The sequence below is a fragment of the Semicossyphus pulcher genome, unplaced genomic scaffold (genome assembly GCF_022749685.1).
Source record: "Semicossyphus pulcher isolate SPU_LCO1_2020_fin unplaced genomic scaffold, fSemPul1.0.p SCAF_14, whole genome shotgun sequence".
NCBI lineage: Eukaryota > Metazoa > Chordata > Actinopteri > Labriformes > Labridae > Semicossyphus > Semicossyphus pulcher.
The window spans coordinates 8,792,042-8,812,924 of record NW_027211648.1 but is presented as its reverse complement, the minus strand read 5'-3'; the positions used below and the strand labels follow the sequence as shown (position 1 = coordinate 8,812,924).

General features: G+C 40.9%; 1 protein-coding gene across 1 annotated transcript in view; it reads right to left on the bottom strand.

Moving 5' to 3' along the window:
- The window catches only part of stag1a (STAG1 cohesin complex component a), a 52,246-nt gene extending 34,582 nt beyond the window's left edge, over nucleotides 1-17,664 (bottom strand). The window contains exon 1 of the mRNA XM_069661583.1: nucleotides 17,547-17,664. The gene's annotated coding sequence lies outside the window, so the exon portion shown is untranslated. The remainder of the gene's footprint in view (nucleotides 1-17,546) is intronic.
- Between the last annotated feature and the right edge of the window lie 3,219 nt (nucleotides 17,665-20,883).

Genomic DNA, 20,883 nt, shown 5'->3' with positions numbered 1-20,883 from the left:
CACATTTAATAGAGTTGCTTTGCCAAACATGTCACTCTGACAACTGTGCACGGGGCAGCTGAGAATTTCATTTTCAGCGGTTTGTAATGTACGACGTGAAAACTATGAAGAACGACCACAAAAGTTTCAGTTTCTGTTTGGCTTTCATGCATGGCCACTCGTGTGATTTCGGTCTTACTCACTGGTTTCTGTTGGTATTATTTTCAGGTAGTAATAACATTATTTTTTAAGCGCCAGCAAAATAATTACATCATTAAATGTTTAACGCCGAGTCGAGACCCCCTTTCAGACGAGGAAACTGTAACAATGCTGGCTTCATCTTCCTGTTTGTGTCATTTAGACATACATTAAAATACTGATACTTTTCCTCATCAGATTCATATCAGTGCTATTTGGTGAGAAACTCTGCTGCCTGTCTGAGAGCAGAAACATTCGATGACAGGATGTTAAATTGGCTTCCCTTGTTTTAGTCTTATCAGCTCACATGTTGTATGCAAAGCAGATATCCATTTAATCATTTACACCGTTGGCATGAATGAGCATTAGAAGAGCATGGAGAGACTGTTGGAATGATTATTATTGTAATAGGGTTTTTAACCTGTTCTGCCCCAGTTGCAGTTACAAGGGGAAAATCTTTCTTAGAGACAGATTTGATCCGGGGAAATCGGCTCCTCCGTGTGTGTTAAATTTACACTTTAGAAGGGTTTCCTTGTTCATCATTAAACAGATTTTGTTCACAAGGGACATAACTGAGATGAAACATTTATTTCATTGATTTTAGAAGGCTGTATAAAACAGGATGCTTGTAATCCTTTACTCTTTCTCTCTGCACCCTGCAGCTGAATGTAAGCTAATCTGACAACTTTCCATACAGACTTTCCACTCTAATACGATTCCTGTTGACTTTTTCTGGAAAGGGACCAGGCTGCTTACTCAGACATGAGACCTAAATCTTAATCGCCATCAGATTAAAGGGATTTGTGAACTACCAACGAAGAATTAAGAATTGCTATGGATGACATGTAGTCATGTGGGCAGTGTGAGAAGACGATAGGCGAGACAAACAGGTGAAGACACACAGGACGATCAGCAGAACTGATCTGCCTGTAAAGACAGGAATAGAAGCAAACTATGACAGCAGGTGGTAACCTGCATGATTTGCACACGCTGCACTGATAACCAGCAACAAACAGGAAGTTTGAGTGTTCTTGTGACTCAGCAGACCACAGGCATAAATCATGTTTCAGCAACAGCTTTGATTCACAGACAACTTAAACTGCATAGTTCCTTACATACTTTCTCCCCGTGGGTCTCTGCGGTTGTGGAAATTAATTTGTGTCAACTTGAAAGGCAGAGCTGGGAGAGCTGCAATTTTCAGCCCGATGATGATGCGTTCAATCCAGCACCTGCCAGCTCAAATCAAAACGCAATAACGTGATGTCAAAGCCTTTACAAGCCAGGCCAAAATAATAACTGTAATTCATGTCTTACACTTCTGCAGAGTCAAAAATGTCTTCGTAGACATCGGGATGGGCCATTATACCAAAGTTAGATCATCCATCCTGTTTTCGCTTTATACACTGAACTGAATATTTTGGGGCAGTAGACAGAGCACATGCTTTTAGGCCTCTTGTGCTGCAGAAACCAGCTGTGAGCACAACCTTGATACACAATCAGCATAAACATTTGATATGGCTAAGCTGTTAGCCTGTTGACATGTGTTTACATAAGGAAAAATAGCAGCATTTGTTCCTTCTGATTAACACAAATGTAAGCACAGTTTACTTTCTTTTAACTCTGTTTTGGTCTCCACCACCAGCTTTAAATATCTCCCCCTTTATCTGCTTAATGCTCCACTATAGCCCCTTTCCCACTGGTCAAAAAACTTAGCTAACACACGTTTTTTTTTGCTTACTGGGAAAGGCTACAATCAGCATTCAAACCCGGGTCAAATGACTCTGCAGTAGACCGGGATGATTATCGCTTCGGCTCTGATCGGCAATGATGGTAACAAAAAACCTGTGTCGACACGCTAATCTACGGCGCAATGCTATGACGAGCATTGTCCATCCAAGCAGCGCTCGAAGATCGTTCCAAATTTGTCTGCGCCAAGTTTGATAAATAAACTGAATAGAGTGACAGATACAATAAAGACCTAACCACCGTAACATCTTCACTGGCCTCCATGCTGCATACCAAAAAGCATAGTGTAAGTTCTTTGAGCCTAATATTGTTCACTAACCCTGTTTCCGGCAAGTTTGTGATGTCAGACGGTGATGCAGCAGGAAAGAGACCAAAAGTTTACCCTACTGGCAATGGGAAAAGAGTCAATCAGCATTTATTAGCGGGTCTCCTCAGATCCTTAACTTTGTCAGGTCAGTACATAGGGTAGAGTTTCACTAAAAACAGATGCTTTCTGCAGTAGAAAATGTTGCTCGTAGAGTAGATCATAGGACCCGATCAAAATGGACATCCCATGGGCGGCTGCGTGAGATAACTGTATGGATTATTATGTGATCTAAAATAGCTGGAACATTCTATTTACAAAAGGAAGCTAAGGCTTCCATCTTTTACGTTTGCAACTTTTGCTAAGCTACTTGCCGAGTAAAATGCGATGCCAATGCATTTTTAGAAGCGATCTGGCCTTGGGTGATTGTTGCTTGCTTCTTTGAAGTGAACTACATTAAAACGTACGGAAGATAGAACTGATTTTAGGGATTCGAAGCATTTAAAGGTCCAATAAATTACATCTAATTAAGCAATATTGCAGAGTTCTAGGGTTAAATATGTCAGCTTGGGTCTTTGGAGTTTGTGATTAGAGACGGTGTTTTGTAATGTACATCAAAGTAGCCTATTACTTGATTAATCAAAAGAGTTATCAGAATCAGAAATACTTTATTAATCCCCGGGGGGAAAGTCGGGACATTAACTAATAATTTAAAATCATGAATTGCAATCCAAGTGATCAGCAAGTTTATTTGTTAATTCATCCAATTCATCAAGTCTGTTTTCATTACTCAAGTTGAACCAAATAGGGAGACTTGTTAAACTCTAAACGACAACAAAGACGGACAAAAAAGGAAGAGGAAGCTCTCATGCCTTTAAACGCTCTCCGCTAAAGGCCAACCGGGGCCTGACTTCTGAGCTTGAACCACAATCGGTCTCTCTGGGCCAACGCTACAAGCTGAACCACCACCGACAATAAATGTACTTTATCAAGCTGCCAGCCTTCAAACACGCTGAGACCGGAGAGCCACGGCCTCGCAATGTGGAGCAGCCTTCAGGCCAACTGTGGCCGTCTGGTTTAACCAGATTATGATTATGTCACACGGGAGATTACCCATCCGACACAGAGTCAAGGAGTCAGACACATGTAGTTGTGCTCCTTCACACACACACGCACACTCACGCACACACTCGCACAGCCATCTGTTATTGCCACAAACTACAGTACGCTCGCTCTCTGCAGCACACAAAGCCTGATCTTAGCAAAGAGGAGGGGAGGGGAAGGATGCTGTGTGAACTGCACACACCGATAAGATCTCTGCTGAAAAATAGATTTTTTCCAATCTCTTGAGAAATACCTCGGTGAATAAAGGATAAATAGATCATAAGAAAAAAAGGGCAAGGCTATGGAATGGCTTAAAGGAGACAGATAGAAGAGACGAGGTTGTTTCTCCCCCCTTCTTTGTGCAATGGCTGCCTGCTCGGCTGCAGCTGACGCAAAATGGAGCCGCGAGAGCAAGGAGGGAAGGGGTGAGAGTAAAGGGGGGTGTGAGGGGGCAAATTGGGAGGAGGGGAAGGAGAAAGTGTGACAGCAGCACAGAGGGGGGAGAGACGCAGGAGTGGAGCGTGGAGTAGAAAACGAAAGACTAATTTGTTCTTCTCTTGTCTGTCTGTGCTCCCTCTCTCACCTTGGCCCTGAATCATGCTCACCTCTAATAAGAGGGAGAGGACGAGGCGGGACACACACTCACACACACACACACACACACACACACACACAAAAACACACACACCCCTCGTGGATGCCATTAGTCTTTACAACCATCATTATTACTTGTTAATGATCAGAGGCACGTCAAAGATTTCACAGGAGTGAGAGAAGCCGGCTAATCCGAGCAGGCAGATGTCACAGCAAAAAAAAGCTGTTATGTAGCGGTAACGCACAGACAGCTGAGGGGAATAATGACAGTTCACATATAGACGGAGGGGATCTGAAGAAGAGGTGAGCAGATGGCTGATTTAAACAGTGCTTCAAGGATAAAGTGTATGAAGAAGGAGGAGGAGAAGGATTCAAAAGAAAGAGTTAATGTTTTGAGATGAAACTCTCCTGCTGAGGGACGCGCAACATTCTGGGCTGTTGGAGCGTTTAGAGAGCACACATCAAAGACATTTGAGAGACGATTTATTTAAGTAGTCAAATCATAAAAAAATAAAAACTTGTTCCATCCGTCATTTCTAAAATATAAATACAAAACATGTACGCTATAAAACTTTTAGCAGTTTTAAGAAATGATCAGTCAATCTGTTGTCTCTCAATGGTCATAAAAGATGTAGATGTTTATGGAAGTGATCAAAATAGACTTAAAGAAGAAGAAGCTGTGGCTCAGTGGTAGAGTCGGTCGTCTCTCAATCGGAAAGTTGGCGGTTCGATCCCTGACTGCTACAGTCACATGTCCTCGGGCAAGATACTGAACCCCTAATTGCTCCCAAAGGCGTAGTATGAGTGGGCATAGATCTGCTGGAGATAGGCACTTAGGCCTTTGCCATCATTGTGTGAATGGGTGAATGTGACATGTAGTGTAAAAGCAGCTTTGAGTGGTTTGAACACTAGAAAAGCTCTATGTAAGTAGAGTCCATTTACCATTAATCAATGGTAATTCAATGTTTTCACTCCGTTACACAAACATAGGCCCGTAATACAGACATGGGCAGACTGGACTCTATGGGCACTAATGGAGAGATGTCAGAGTGAGGGTGTGCATGGACATGCGCCCTGAGCAGTTGGGGATTCAGCGCCTTGCTCAAGGGCACCTGGACAGTGCCCAAGAAAGGAACTGGCACCTCTCCAGCTACCAGTCCCAATTCACTGATTGGTCCATACCGGGACTTGAACCTGCCACCCTCCGGTTCCCAAACCAGGTTCCTACAGACTTAGCTACCGTCTACCCCCCAAAAAAGACTCAATTCACTGGTTTTTTTTCAACAAATGCCAAAAATCTGTGTTCCAATTCGTAAAATATGAGGATTTGCTACTTTTATTTCTTTATAATGTACGAATACATGTCATGTCTTTGGGTTTGGTAGGACAAATGAAGCCACTTTCAGATGTCACTTTGGCTTTTAAACACTTTAAATGGCCATTTTTTGCTCAAGTAGTTTATATAAATAAATAAATACAAAGAAAATTCCCAGCATTTTATCACCATGAACACTAATGGAGCTAATCCTCAGTTGCAGCCCTAATTCAGAGTTTCTTTTTGTAAAGCCGCTTCCCTCAACCACTCTTTGGCAGTTTGTGGTGGTTTGCAGGTCTAACTGAGCTGAGATCAGCCCAACAAGTCATACATGAAAAAGCAAAGTCATGTTCAAGAAAGCAGAAGTGGTCTCCTACTCTTACTTTGCTATTAATTCTGTTGACAAACCGGCTAAGCACACACAGCCTTGAACATGTTTTATTACATACACGCGCAACAGCAGAAACACTCCTGCACCATCATTCAAAAGCAAATCGCTTTCAGGCCTTTATTATTTGTCGTGACTGAAATTGATAAAATCACAACAAAGCATGTAAAGCATTCTAGCAAGTTGACTGCAATGGGTTTGTCTGATACTGTGTCGTACTGTTTGCTTTACAGGTGGATAATGCTGGCAGGATAATATGCAGTCAGCGGGGGAATAAGGAAGGAGGTTTATGTGTAAATAATCTGTTGGAGTCAGCCAGTGAGGGCAGGGAAGCCCCTTAATCCGTTGTTGTACACAGGCTGAAAGAGCAGATGGGGGCCTGAGCGATGCAAACTAATGATGTCTGAGGGCACGGCTGCGAGCAAATCTAGCCCGTCACATCTCTGCTTATAGGGAAACCTCAAAGGGATTTATCTGAAATCCATGGAAACTGTACGTGTACTGGGGCTGGGCGAGTCGACGAATATATTGCTATCCGTATCCGTTGGGTGAGTCCGTTGCTGGATGGGTTTTTCAGGTGGAGGAATTTTAGTTTTCCTTTTGTTTTGCTAACTTAATGGTCTTCCTCCTCGAGAATGTAACTCTGTAATAATAAACTGGCACATTTAAAGCAGTGCAAACACAGGAACTGGGGGTCCAAGTTGGGCCATAAGATGCAAGTTTTTGTAGCCGTGACTTCTGGACAGTCTTTTACAAAACAGGGCTTTGACTACATAAAAGTAAGCCGTCTGTAGTGGTTGCCATCTGATTGATTGGTGGTCAACATTCTGACTGGGAATCTACACCGACACTGTAGGGTCAGATGAACGTGCGCGACACGCAAGCAATCTACACCGGCTGTGATTACAGCAGAGATGGGCCTCAAAGTTAGCCAATGGGAGTTACGATTCCTGGCCATAAATAGGGGCGGCAGTGATGCCGAGAAGTGTGCAGAAGTCTGCTGGAAACAGTAGAAGAAGACAACTTTACACATTGCAACTGACTTGAAGACTTATTTCTTAATTGTGCATAAATTCTGCAGTTATGTAGGATATAGAAGTCGAATGAGAATTTATTAAGAGAACTGATTTACCCAGATGTTGAGGAAAAGTTACATATTCATTGCTCTTTCAAATGAATCTTGCCTGCTCATCAAGCTTATCAATAACTTTGGTAGGAAGTCGAAGTTGGCCAAAATAAGGAGATCACATGGTTTAACATGGATTCCTTGGTTGTGGGCATGTGTTTACATAGCAGTCATTGGCTTTCTATGCTTCACTGACGCGCAGCAGCGGGGAAAAATAGACTTGGCGCGTAAAAGGAACAGAGCAGCAGAAAATCAGTCGCGTATGATGCCCACCTCCCTCATACGCAGCTGGTAGAGACTGCAGCACTGAATAACATTGGAGCGGTTCTGTCCCGGCACACGCGTGTCAAAAATACGCTGCCTGTGCAAGGGGCGGAATCCTTTATCTGATGCTTTTATGTCTTTTTTTTTGGCAATGATTGGAAAACTTAGTTCCCGACCAGGAAAGTTCATGAACTTCAGGTGATATTATGCTGATGAAAGTAGCCTAAATGTTGGGTTCATAGAAAGAAACTTTTTTCAGTATTTTTACACATAATTATTTTGCACGCAGGTAATTTTTAAAATGGTAAACGTATGAAACCGTTAGTCCACACAGTGACCTAGATCTAAGCAATAAACAACAAGTAAGCAAGTCTTCCTTCAGGCGTCGATGTTGTTGGCAAATCACCTTTTCACGTTTGTGAATAATTGCATTTGGTGATAATGACGTGTTCAGAGAGGAAACTGAGGTTTTATTGCCACATTCCCAGCATTAAACTAACTTTAGTAATGAGTCCTTTTCCTATTAAGCTCTAAAATACTTTCCCAGACCTCGGTTTTTCTGCAGTTTTTCTCTTGTTAGGCAATCAACTTTTTCTTTTTTAATGGTTATAAGTTTTTAATGACGTCTGTTTTCAATACCAACAAATATCCGTCACATACACAGCCTCCAGATCTGTAATAAACCCCCTACAATAGCTCACTTTGATCTTTTTGTAACCACTTCACTTCCACTCTGTGCAGCCACACAACTGACCAGCACAGGTCGCTGAATCAATATTAAGTAAGTGTGTGTGTGTGTACAACTATAACTGACCGCTGAGACACACACACTCTGCCAAAGCTGATGCTAAGGAGGCGGTATCTGCTGGTGCTTGAAACTGGTTGTTAACCTCGACTGTACAAATGACACCTGGAGGATTTGCGGGTCTGGTCTGGTGCCAAATTTAGATCTGGGAGGTCTGACACACGTAAATCCAACCAGGAGTCAAAACCCTCGGTGGCAAAGGAGAGTTTACACAACCCGCCCTCCAACATGAACCCCTCGAGGCTCTATAAGCAAGATATCAATCTCTGCCTTTGAAACGGAAGCAGCTTTTTTACTGCCCCACAAAGATTAATAATAAATCATAACTTGTCTTTCCCATTCATAAGCACTTGAGAAGGCGCAGATACAAGTCACATTTCCAACACTGTCGTCCAAAAGGAATTCTTTCCACGCAGGAATTATGGAAAAACAGTATTTGGTGAACAGCTTGCCAGAGGTTCTTTAAAGCAGCTTTTCTTTCTTTGTGTTATATTCATGTCATGTTCATCTTGTATGCATCAGCCTCCAACTGTTTAGTGTTTAACATTTTAAGTGACATTAGAAGCTTTATTATATGTCAGTCATGTGTAAAGCACTTTAAATACCACTAATGTGCCTGAAAGAAACTATACAAACACTGTGCTGATTGATTTAATAAGCCCCTCCCCCGCGTTCCATTTAAAATTCATTAAACTAGGCCTGTACAAACATGTGTTACCAACATAATAATATTTTGTACTGTATTTTTTCAGCAGTTAAAACTCTCCTATCAAGACATATTCTGCATTATTACAACTATGTTTTAAATTATTTTTAATTCGTTTATATACCTGCACACATTCATATTTTTTACATCTTTAACAAAGACATTTATAAACGCTTAAATTTAGGGATAGACCGATTATTGACCGGGCCAATTACTCTGTCTCCAGCATTGTCCCACCCACAGCACTGATTGGTTACACGCAGAGCCATGGCACGGGTATGCATGCTGAGCGCTCACACACACGGCGGAGAGGAGAAAAAGTTCATTTCTTTGCAAATTTTATTTAACTTTGTTTTATTTACTTTATAAAACTTCAGGAAGTTATTTATTTATTTATTAAAATTTTCAGTTAACTTTATAAGAGATGCTGCTGACCCTGGGAACTCCCTGCGCTTTTTGTTTGTTTGTTTAATAAACATATGCTTAAAGGCATTTAAACAAAGTTAAGTGTTGGAGTTTGTATTATTCAAAATTTTGACGCCAATATTTTCACTTTTACTGCAAACGAATATCGGCTCCAAATATCGGTTATCGGCCTCCTTGACTACTAATAATCGGTATCGGCCCTGAAAAAACCATATCGGTCTATCTCTACTTAAAATATCATAATATCTGATTTTAAACTACATGATAATGTGTTACAAGTCATAATCTTATAACGGTAAAATCCAGAATATAAGTCACACCTGAATATAAAGAAAGAAAAAAGTTTTCTATAGCCTGCTAATCCTGCTAGCAGTAGCTAGCAGCCCACGGTTACATTGAATGTTGTGAGGGTGGCGGCTGCAATGGCGATCATGACTGCGCATGTCCGTGACGAAGCGTTAGCAACAGTCATGTTAGTTTTCTTCACCTAAAACAGTGAGGAAAACAGCACAGCAGCAGATGTTGTAGTGGCTCAGACACAGTTTAATGCAGAGATGTAGTCACCCAGGAGTCACCACTTAACGACCAGGTAGCGGCCATCGTCTGGGTTAAATACCTCTCCGCATATTACACTGGTATATTGGTCGCACCGGTAAATAGGACGCTGCCCACCTTTTAGATGTAGAAAATAAAAGTATTAAAAGTGCGTCTTCTACGGTACATAGGGGACTCTAAATGTAATGTACAATGTCTTAAGCCTCTTCTACTGTATTTCTGTCATACGTTGTCAGCTACATGTCTCTCACCTCTCAGACCTTAATACAAACACTCTCTGCCCTAAACCCTCCCCTGCACTCAGTGAGAATCAAGTCTTGGTCTTTTCTGTGTGAGGCTCTGTCTTTAATAAGGTGTTCCAGTCTACAAAGCTCCACTTTACAGCGCTGATGTGAAAATGAACTGCTGTCACTGTCAGCTCAGCAGGCAATCCAAACACAGGCAGGAGCAACACCTCCTCACTGTCCGAGTAGCTGACAGCAGACGTGACAAACCAAAACATCCATCCAAACATCCTGTAAGGCTGCTGAGAGCCAGACTATTTATTCAACAAAAGCCAAAATACAGCATTTTCAATCATCTCACTATCTAATACGACATAGGCTATGTTGTGAACCATTATCATCCAATACTAAATACTGATGTAACACATTCGAGGCACATGGTCGTACAATAGCAGTGTTTCCATTCCTTTATGCAAACTCAACTTAAGTAAGAAATATCACTGCTTTAGCATTTTAATTGGATGTTTTTCAAGTGATAGCAACACACAACCCAATGTTTCACTTATCACACTGCCAGTGTAATAATGAGAAGCGTTTCATATCAACTTAACAAGGTAAACAGACACCAAATGAACACATCATCTCAATTCACATTTACACACATTACAATTACAGTAATTGGCTTGTTTATTTTTGTGTTCAAATGGATTTACATCCCCACTTTGTGGTGGAGTTTCAGGATTTCTGAGATCCTTCTCAGTGCATAAGAAAGGGTGGAGAAAATTCTCCTTTACTGGAAGAAAAGAAGAAAAGTTTTACGTAAAAATACTACACTGTAAAATGCAACGTTAAGACCCCCTCGTTACATGTTTTATGATATAACAATTCCCTGCTTTAAGCAATAATTTGGGCCTTGTGTGAGTAGTATTGCAGACTAAGGCTAGGTCCATATTAATACATTTATGTCAAAAAACAGCCTCAATAAACGCTAAAATCCAAACTAGCCTGACAAAGGACATTACATGACCATCAGAGTACAAGATCATTGTTAAATTGACATCAACCCAACATCAGGTATTGAGGTCTAACCAATGTCAGGTTCTGATCTCAACCCAACGTCAGGCTCTAATGTCAAGATAAGGTCAGGTTCTGATGGCTGACCAACGTCGGGTTTTGATCTCAACCCAACGTTAGGCTCTAATGTCAAGATAAGGTCAGGTTCTGATGGCTGACCAACGTCGGGTTTTGATCTCAACCCAACGTTAGGCTCTAATGTCAAGATAAGGTCAGGTTCTGACGTCTGACCAACATCAGGTTCTGACGGCTTACCAAGTCAGGATTTGACGGCTCACCCATGTTGGGTTTTGACGTCCAACCAACGTCTGATCCGAACGTCTGATACAAACCCAACATCATGTTTTGACGGCTAACTAACACCAGGTTCTGATGTGAACCCAATATCTGGTTTTGACGTCTATCCAAGGTGGGCTTTTGACGTCTTATATAGATATTGACAATTTTCAGTTGAACTGCGTTACCTTTAACCTATTCACTATTTTAGAGTCAGACTGTTCTTAAATAGGCAGCCTGCTGGGAAACAAATGTCTTAATGAAAGTAGAGCCTTGGTATTGTTTCCCCACTCTTGACTCTTTATAAAACTAGTAATAGCCACTGCCAGCTGGAAGCTTGGCTCCAGCAGTAAACACACTTGAGCGTCAGCTGCAGGTACAATCAGCCTGCTCAGCCTAGCAACCACTGAGCTATGTAATAATACCTGGGAGAGATCACACACCTCTAACACACACTTACATATGTGACATAACACTCCTTGTCTTACAACTGCTCAGCCTGACAGCTGAAGAGCAATACTTCAACAGAAAGACAGATTATGCCTCCTGGATAGTACTGGAAGTAGATTCTTTATGTAGTAGATCATTATGGCAACACTCTATTACCATTATCTGAACCAAAAATAAAAGCAATTCTCCTTTACAATCACGCCTTCAGCTCAGAAGTAGAAAAGCTTAGGCCTAGATAGCGTAAAGCCTTTGAATACAATGTCTTGTAGTAATCCATTTTGATAATAAACATCTACACAGGAGAACGTCCAGGTCAGTACTCATTCTGTTGTCATTTCTGGTTCACAGAGGGCTTGGGAATTGTACTTAAATGCAGAAAATCTATATTTGTAATTTTGTTTTTGACTGACCGCCGGGGCCAGCCCTACACATGGGTCTGTATGTGACTGACTGAGTGAGTGAGTGACGGGACTTTCAGAGCCATAGAGAGTAGGTGGAGTAGGTGGGGCTGCTCGTCCACTGTCCTCCGCAGCGCGCATGTCCAAGAGTACTTTCAGGTTTTGGTTTTAAAGGTTTCCATGGGTTGGTCTTAACAGAAAACAATCTTATTTACATTTTAAACGAGACCTTGATTGACACACAGCGAAAATTACAGTATGAGCCGAGACGAAGAGACAGAGAGCGAGCTAGGGGGAAAGAGGGACAGATCGTACCCAAGTTACGTCTGTAACATGATGTTATTTATTTATTTTTACTAACATATACATCAGGCCTGCAGGAGACTTATGACTATGTTTTTATTTCAAAGAAAATTAAGCAGGGACTGCAATAAGGAGCCTGTGAGTGACTTCATCGATAAAATAACTTCCTGGAAAAGTTGGAAAAGAGTCAGACTTCCAGATCGCAAGCGTTGACCTACTTTACTCTCCACGCCTGTGACTTTTACTACAGGAAGAGATGTTAATATTGCTGTAGGATACATTTTCGGCTCGTGAGTCACACGAGATACGCACTGTATAAAAAATGAATCCAATTTTATGTAATTTGACTGTTCATTTAATAATCTTATTAAAAACGGTTGTTGTTGCTGTGTATCATACCCCCCAAAAATGTGCTCTTCTTATGGTTAATGGAAATGTACTTCCTGGCCTGCAGCTCTTCACACTTCGGGATCTCCTCTTGGATGATCGCACCGCACCGTGTGTGGCCTTTCGAAATAATCCATGTTGAACTTAATGGTGCTTGGACTTTCTGTTTAAGTGTGATAACTTTTAAAAAGGTCAGAATTAAAAGGTGACACTCTAGTGCCTGTGTAATGAAATAATTCTGTGTATGCATGGCCAAGTTATCTGCAACAGAAACACTGTGAAACTGTGAAAACAAAGAAACCATCGACAGCTACATTTTATTCCTCTGGCTTTAAAAAAAGTTGAGTTTGTATTTCATTAATATTAATGTGTTTAATATCATTTTTAGGCTTTTATATTTCCTACAACGCAGCAGTGTTGAAACCGTAGTGCATGGATTCTCAAGCTTACAAAAATGCAAAACTACTGCTGGACCGCTTTCTAGCAGCCTTCACTTAAGTAAACAAAGTCAGTTTGGCTTGACTGTGCAGCAATCTTATTCCTGACCTGAGTTGCCCTGTGCAAAAAAAAAAAAAAGTGACAGTAAGTCAACAGGTTGGAGAACAGCAATGCAAATTACACAACAGGAAACCACATCACAAAGAGAAGCCTTGAACCAGCCGCCGGGAGTGACAAAACTATTTTAGAAAGTGTTACGCAGGTCTGTTTGCATAGTTAGAATAATTATGGACAATTATCTCTTCAGTTAATTCCATTGCTTAAAGGTGCGTCTTCGTGTGTGATTAATATAATAATGGTGAGACATTTAAACAAACTAATGGGCGCAGATAAACATCATTATTGCTTAACCGCCACAGGCTGGTCAACAATACCAACAGCATATACTGTTCTTTCTACAGCCAACCTCTTGAATCAAGGTCGCCGTGTAATAGGCTCTGACAAATGTCAAACACATTACATAATCTCCTGGGCTGTGTCATTATAAGCATATGGCTCTGCAGTTGAGCTGTGAGGGCCTCTGGGACTATTATATGGCACAATGCACAACCAAGGTCTGCTCGTTCCACTTTGATTCACTGCCTTACACAAGAGACGTTTGTCGCTTTATGTGCATAACAATTCAGACATGCAGCATCTTACTTTCATTATGACCCATTTGAGAAGATTTTTTTCTTTGCAACAGATGGAAACTACAGCTGCCTGAAACCAATTCTCCTCAAAACAAACACCCATTACTACCTATAAAATACAGTATGTGTGTACGCGACCGAAATAGCAATAATGTGATTCTCAGGCCCTCGTAGGCATACTATGTGAAGATCCAGGGCAGAGAGCAAAGCAATTCATGAAGCAGAAGGACAATTCACTATTATTGTTTCCCTCAATGTCATCTTTTAGGTTTAAACAATGACTTGCTCTGCACACCAGCCACCTTGCAAGCACAAGCACCTATGCAAGAAATACCTCTGAATGTCAGCTTCAAATTTTTTCCATGCCTGAGGCAAAGACACGCTGGTGCGTATTTGAATATTTATTACTTCATTGCACAAACAGGAATTTAAAAAATGGTAATATTTAGAAACACTGATCTTTTGTCTTTGGCATCAGACCAAATATATATATTCCTATTCTGCTAATTATTCAAACTGCACTTTGTTATGCTCCTGCGAAACTTTGCACATGATTCATCTCGAACATTTAGCGCCACTTCATCTGTGCATTTGCACATTAACATTTCTTTACACTGTAATGGCACGTTAACACCTTGCATCACTGCACATTAACAAGCTGTACACTGTAATTGCACATTTACAACTGTGAAGGCTGTAATACATTAACACCTCTACCTCCCTGTAATGTTTGTGTACATTTAAGATGTATGTTAGTTTTATATTTAAGATTTACTTGAGTAAGTTTACTTTTTAGATATGTTTATATTTAGATATATGTTAGTTTATATTTTAGATTTATATAGTTGTTATTATTGCTGTCAGAATTCCTGGATGTATATATTCCTTTCGTTCTTCTAGTGTTATTTTTTTACTGTGTATTTATTTTCTCCTGTGCTGTAGTCGCTTTGATAACCTGCTGCAGTAACGCCACAATTTCCCAGTTTGGGATCAATAAAGTACACCCATCCATCTAAATGGATATCTGAACCAAAAATTTGGGAGCCAAATTATCGACCCAGTTCTTAATGATAAACTATAGATTTCTATAATACAACTGCAATTGGGTGTTTCTCTGAAACCAGGTGCTACAACAACAAAAACATCAACTGTCTTCCTCGCTGTAAACAACCCTGACAACTATGTCATCAGCACATGAGGCCTGCTATGACTCATTACATGAAAGAGGGGCAAAGGTCACAGTCTGTTTATGTGTGTGTTGTTTGTGTATGATAGATAAGATATAGAAAATGACTACACACATCACACCAGAGGATACTGATACATGAAAGAGCACTAAGTAATTTTTTAGTCAACCAGTGTTTTCTGAGGTTGACAAGTAAGTGGTAAATTGCATTAAAATCTACACCAACATGATTTTACCTATGATGTTTTAATAAATTCACACCTTCAGTTGTGTTTCATTGCAAAATCTTGAAAGATACATACTTTTTTTTTCAATAGATCTCTTTGGGTTGGTCAACCAAATACATTTAATTTATATGAAAAGTGGTTCATGATTAGCAAAAGTGCACAACAGGCCAAACAGCCAAAAACAGGACCTGAAGTAATAACAATAGAAGCCCAACTGCATTTCAATGACAGCATCAGGAAGTAAAAAATAAATAAAGAAATATGTATATCCAGTGTCTAACTTGACTGGAGCCATTTGTTGGCCTCCATCATCCCAGAAAGACGATGTGTGTGATCAGTTATTAAATATTTAATTAACCAACAACTATTTTTAATCGATTAATTGGTTTGAGTATTTATATACTATAAAATATTGTATTTAAATGATCCTATTCCTGCTTCTTAAATGTTAATATATTCTGTTTTTTAAAGTCCTCTATTACAGTAAACTTAATATCTTTTGGTTTGTGGACGAAATAACACAAAAGCAGGTCTTGGTTTTTTTCCTACATTTTTGACCATGGAGGAAATAATCAACAGTACAATTCACAATGAAAATAGTTGTTAGATACGTGAATGAAAGCATTCTTAAACACAGAACTAAAATACAATGTTAAATATAACAAAATAAAAAATTTGCCCTACCAATTGAGCTAGCGTAGCTATCCCACTCCCTTCAACATCTCGACATCTCTGGTTGTATGAAACCATTTTGGGAAAATGGACGATCAATCAGACCTGCTTATGATATTCATATTTTATGATTGTTGCATTAACATACTGTTTTTGTCAGGTATTTATTCTGTCTTAGCCAAAAACGAATTACATTCATGTCAAGTGTATTCCATAAAGGAAAGAGTTCTACTTTGTGGATGCATAAGAATTTCATTAAGACGCTATATTTTCATTTTGCGCAATAGTGTACATTATGATAAATGTTGGCCACCCCTATGCTGTATTAAGCAACTCTGCTAAGCATCTGTTTCATTGGAAAAGGCAACATTGTTCTTTCAAAAGGTTTGCTACTTCAAAAGAAATTTGGCCAAAGATTTGAAATTGGCAGGTAACACTCATACATTACATATTTTCAGCAGCTGTTCATTCAAAAACTAAATGTCAGCAGGACAACAGTAATCAAATAATTTCTGCAGAGCAAGTTTGCATACAAAGGCCAACATGTACGGCTTTACTTGATCTGCTGGATAAATGAAATATGCCTTGTGTAGTACAGTTTGGAAACACTGACTGATAATGTAAGACAAGTTGGAAAGCAGGCGGGCTGTAGATAGCAATTGAAGACAGTCTGCATGAGAAAAAAATCACATGGCTGACTGTAAACAAAGCAGTTATGCAACAATCTGAGATTGATGCACTCTGCCAGGAGGCACTCTGACCTCCTGTCAACCAGCTCTAACTACACAGCACAGGGTGATCCTTTGCACGGGTCAGCGTAAGAGGGGAGGGACGACCACAACTGGAACCTGTTCAGACATGTAGGGATGGCTGGTGGAGCCCATCCCCCCTAATGTGACTCATGTTTCCCCGCTCAGTGTTGCCTATTTCCCGCACAGAAGGGGGCGGGAAGAGGGAGAGAAAGCGCCATAATAATGTGGTGAAACACTGCACATTGTGTCCATCCTGCAAACAGTGGCTATCTTAACAAGCATGCACGTGCTGTCATTCATTAAAGAGCAACACGTTTATTATTAGCCGGGTGAAAAGTCACCACTACTCTGAAAACTTGAAGGCAAGAAGGAGCTAAGGATGCTGATGTTGACACAAGAAAAAGTAGCAAGAGGGAACACGTTCATATCTCACAATGTACACCTCTTGAGAGTGCAAAGAGGAAACTACCATGGCAAAACAAAGTCAACTACAACATGGCATCTGCGTTAATGACAAACCAGAGAAACCAGCGCGCGACAGGAAAGCAATACTGTAGCGTACAACCATCATACGGCTGTGCAAATGAGAGAAGATGATGCTCTGAATCCTGCCCTGCAAAGAGCATGAAAACACGTCACACCGCATGGCTCTTTATTTGTTGACAAGCCAAACTCCAGCGCCGAGTGGATAATTGGTGTCTAAACAGGCCGACGCTGCGGCAACCACTTGCCCCTCTAGCAAGTTGTCTTGCCGAAATTTTGGGGGCTAGCTCGCGAGCTAACGGCTGCTAGGCTATAATGTAACTGAGGAAGAGAGAGAAAGCACATTCACCTCCGTTAGCCGCTAACGCCCATCCCCCAACCAACCAGTCTTCCCTGTCTGTGTCCACCATCTTTAATCTGTGCTCCGTCTCCCTTCCCACCATACAAAACACGACAGAAACACAACACACTCACCTTTAACGACCATCGCCGAATCGATTATCACCTTCCGAAACAATAAATCGATTTTCGTTTTAATATCGTGCGTATTTTATTATTGAAAATTGGCCGTGCGAGCGGAACCGCGCCTTGAGAGAAGAGCAGCAATCCTAAACCGCCATCTGGTGGTATTTTCCTCTCTGTGATGCAGCGGGAGCGGCGCAGCCTCAGACCGAGACACAGCTGCCCCCTGGCGGACACATCGAGTCGCGGCGGACACGCGCCTACGGGGTGTGGAGGGGTGCGAGCACGGGAAGGGAGGAACCGCGAGACCCCGCCAACACAACACTGACGGGGACGCGCACAGGAGCAGAGAGACTCCCCACCTTCTCCATTAGCTCAACTATTATTTTGACAAGAATGTGTAATAAAAATACAGTTAAAAGCTCTCTTAAGGGTAAAACAGTACACAAATACTTACTTATTACTTACTACACTACAAATCAAAGCACAGCACAGAATCCTTAAGGAATATAAGAGATTAAAAGACATTAATATTACATAATATGGCTTACATCCAGGCCTATTAACTTCAACTTAGTTTCAATAGGCTATTAAATCATGTAGATTATTTTCTCAGTGAATGACTTGGTCTATGAAATGTCTTAAAGTAGTGAAGAGAAAAAATATTTTCCCAGAACCCAAACTGATGTCATTTAAGGTTGTTTTTTTTGTTACCTTCGTATATGGCAAAGAAAAGCAGCAAATCTTCTTGATGTAGAGGCAGGAACCTGTAAATGTTTTGTAATCTTGACACTGTAATAATCAACAAATGGAGAGCAAGTGTCTGTGTGTGGATGTCTTGGATATGTACAGATAAATATATATTTCAAAAACTGACAGGATGTGTTGGATGTCAGTGCATTAATGACCTTTGACCCCTAGTTTTGTATGACACCTACCTCTCCCTATCTCATCCTCTCCGCTTAAGTTGGGAAGAGAGAAAAGAAAAGAAAGAGTGAATATGTACACTCGTGACCAAACTCTTAATGTCATTTGTCTCCACGAGGTCCTCGGGCTTGAATTGGACGTGCTTAAACCCAATTACAGAGCCGGGATGGACGTGCATTACTCACTGCAGCCTGATACTGCCAGAGAGACAGAGACAGAGAGGCCTCAGTTAATTATATTAGTCCCACTTGAAAGTCATTAAGTGGATATCAGACACCTGCATTACTCTTATGTGTGTGCGTGAGTGTGCAAAAGAAAAAAAATATGCTGAAACAAAAAAGGTGTGCATCTTTTATTTTAAATCCTTCCTATAGATAAGGCAGTGACGCACACACCCACAGACACGCACATAAATCCAAATGTACAGGGTGTTGTTTCATCTGATGGATGCACTGTTGTTTGCCATAGCAACAGCACGTCTTGCCCATAAAAGCTGCTGCCAGATTCTCGCCTCAGGGTTATTCCGCAAATACACAAAAACGCACGCACGCACACAAATATTCAGACATTATTCATCTCTAACGCTGCTGTGATGAGGCGCTCCACAGGTGTATTGTGTCAACAAAATCAAGGCAAATGCAATGAAAAGAAGCTGCTCCCTTTTTGTAACTCCTTTGATATAATCTTCAAAAAGACTTTTTATAAAACTGGAAGAAATGTGTTTTTGTTTTGACAAACCAAATGGAAGAAAAGATGTTTTAAAGTTTCGATTTTTCCCTTTTCCAATGACTCTATGCATGCATTAAGTACCGTGAAAGTTTATTAAGTACGTGGATAACATGTACATACTGACACACACACACAACATACAGTATTCATACATCTTACGCTGCACCAGAGGCCCCCTTAGTGATTTATTAAACACAATCGCCGTCTCCTCAATTGCTCTGGAGATCCAAACTTGTGGCGTAATTCACATTTCTTGAGGTTCCCATAAAAAAACATTTTTCCATACCCCTAATTTAACTTAGAGGTCAGAGGTCAGCTGCAGACGAGCAATACACAGGCAGTTTCTTCAATGTTTTTCTACTGAAAGGTCATTCAGCAGGCCAATCTGCATATCACTGACCTGCACCATCTTGTCGACTTCTTAGCGTTTTTTTTACCAGGTTGCAGAATTCATTTATGCAGGAGAACAGTCAAAAACGTTTCTAATCTAATATCAACTTCATCACCTAAATTAATCTCAAGGCAGGTGCCCCTGTTGTCCAAAATAAATCATTATGTGAACAAGAGCAAAGGCAATGTATCTTCAGTTCTTAGATGACTAGTCCCAGACGAAGATGTAAGAACAGCAGCTTTATCATTAAATCTTCTCTGTAAAAGAGCAAGCAAAAACCAACAACAATAAATGAAGTTATATCAGTGCCAGAAACGGATGATATTTCAGGGCAGGAGGATTTGTTGCCTGTCAGAGCACCTCTGAAGGATGGCAAGACATCTCTTTTTCTTTGCATCATCTTTTGCAGAATACTCTGACTGACTCTATTTGCAATAACAGCTTCTTAGCGCTGGTTAGAAATGCTGAGCATGCATTTATATCTGCAAGATAATAGCATGTACCTCTATGACGAAGCAGTTAGATTCTTGTACCTTTTGGCTGTTGACCCACATGATGACCCACATATGTCAGTGCACTCACTCACACGTGCAGACTTATATAAAGAGACGCAGTATGAATAGACAGTTGCATATTTGTATCTGATGAATTTGCATATGTAACATCCCACATTGCTTTTAAACACTTCACATTATCGCTTAGGTGTTATTGTCTGGCTGATTATGCTCTTGTTTCCCACCCAGACACACTGAGACAAATGGAGGCTGGGTGTAGCAGTATTTTTTATTCCACTTTTTAATCTTTTCATCTCTCCTTCGGGGGCGAAAACCGTCAACATTAACAGCCTCAGCCTCTTCATTCTGCAGACACTTCTCGGGGTTAATCTGTTCCAAATCTTCCCTGCACTTGAGGTAATGTGGGTGTTTCCATTCAGGCTACACCTTTCCTTTTTAAGTATGCATGGTGCAGTGTGGAGTTACGTAACCTGCAGACTTCACCGTGTCTGCATCGCGGAGTCTGGATCCACGTTGCGTTTGCCCCAATTTCAAGTCCTCATGCAGATTTTGAGAAACCTTCACACACACACGCACACACGCACTAACACAGTCATACTCGGATGCATGCACGAAATATACTCTCAATCGCAGCATCCACCCTGATCTTTCAAAAAAAAAAAAACATATCCCTGGGCTGTAACCATGGCAACAGAGGCTGTCTGCGGAGCGAAAAAACCCTTTTAGACTGTCAAGGTAATCGCAGGTTATAACTCCAGTTAATGAAGTGCGCTGACAAACATCTCCA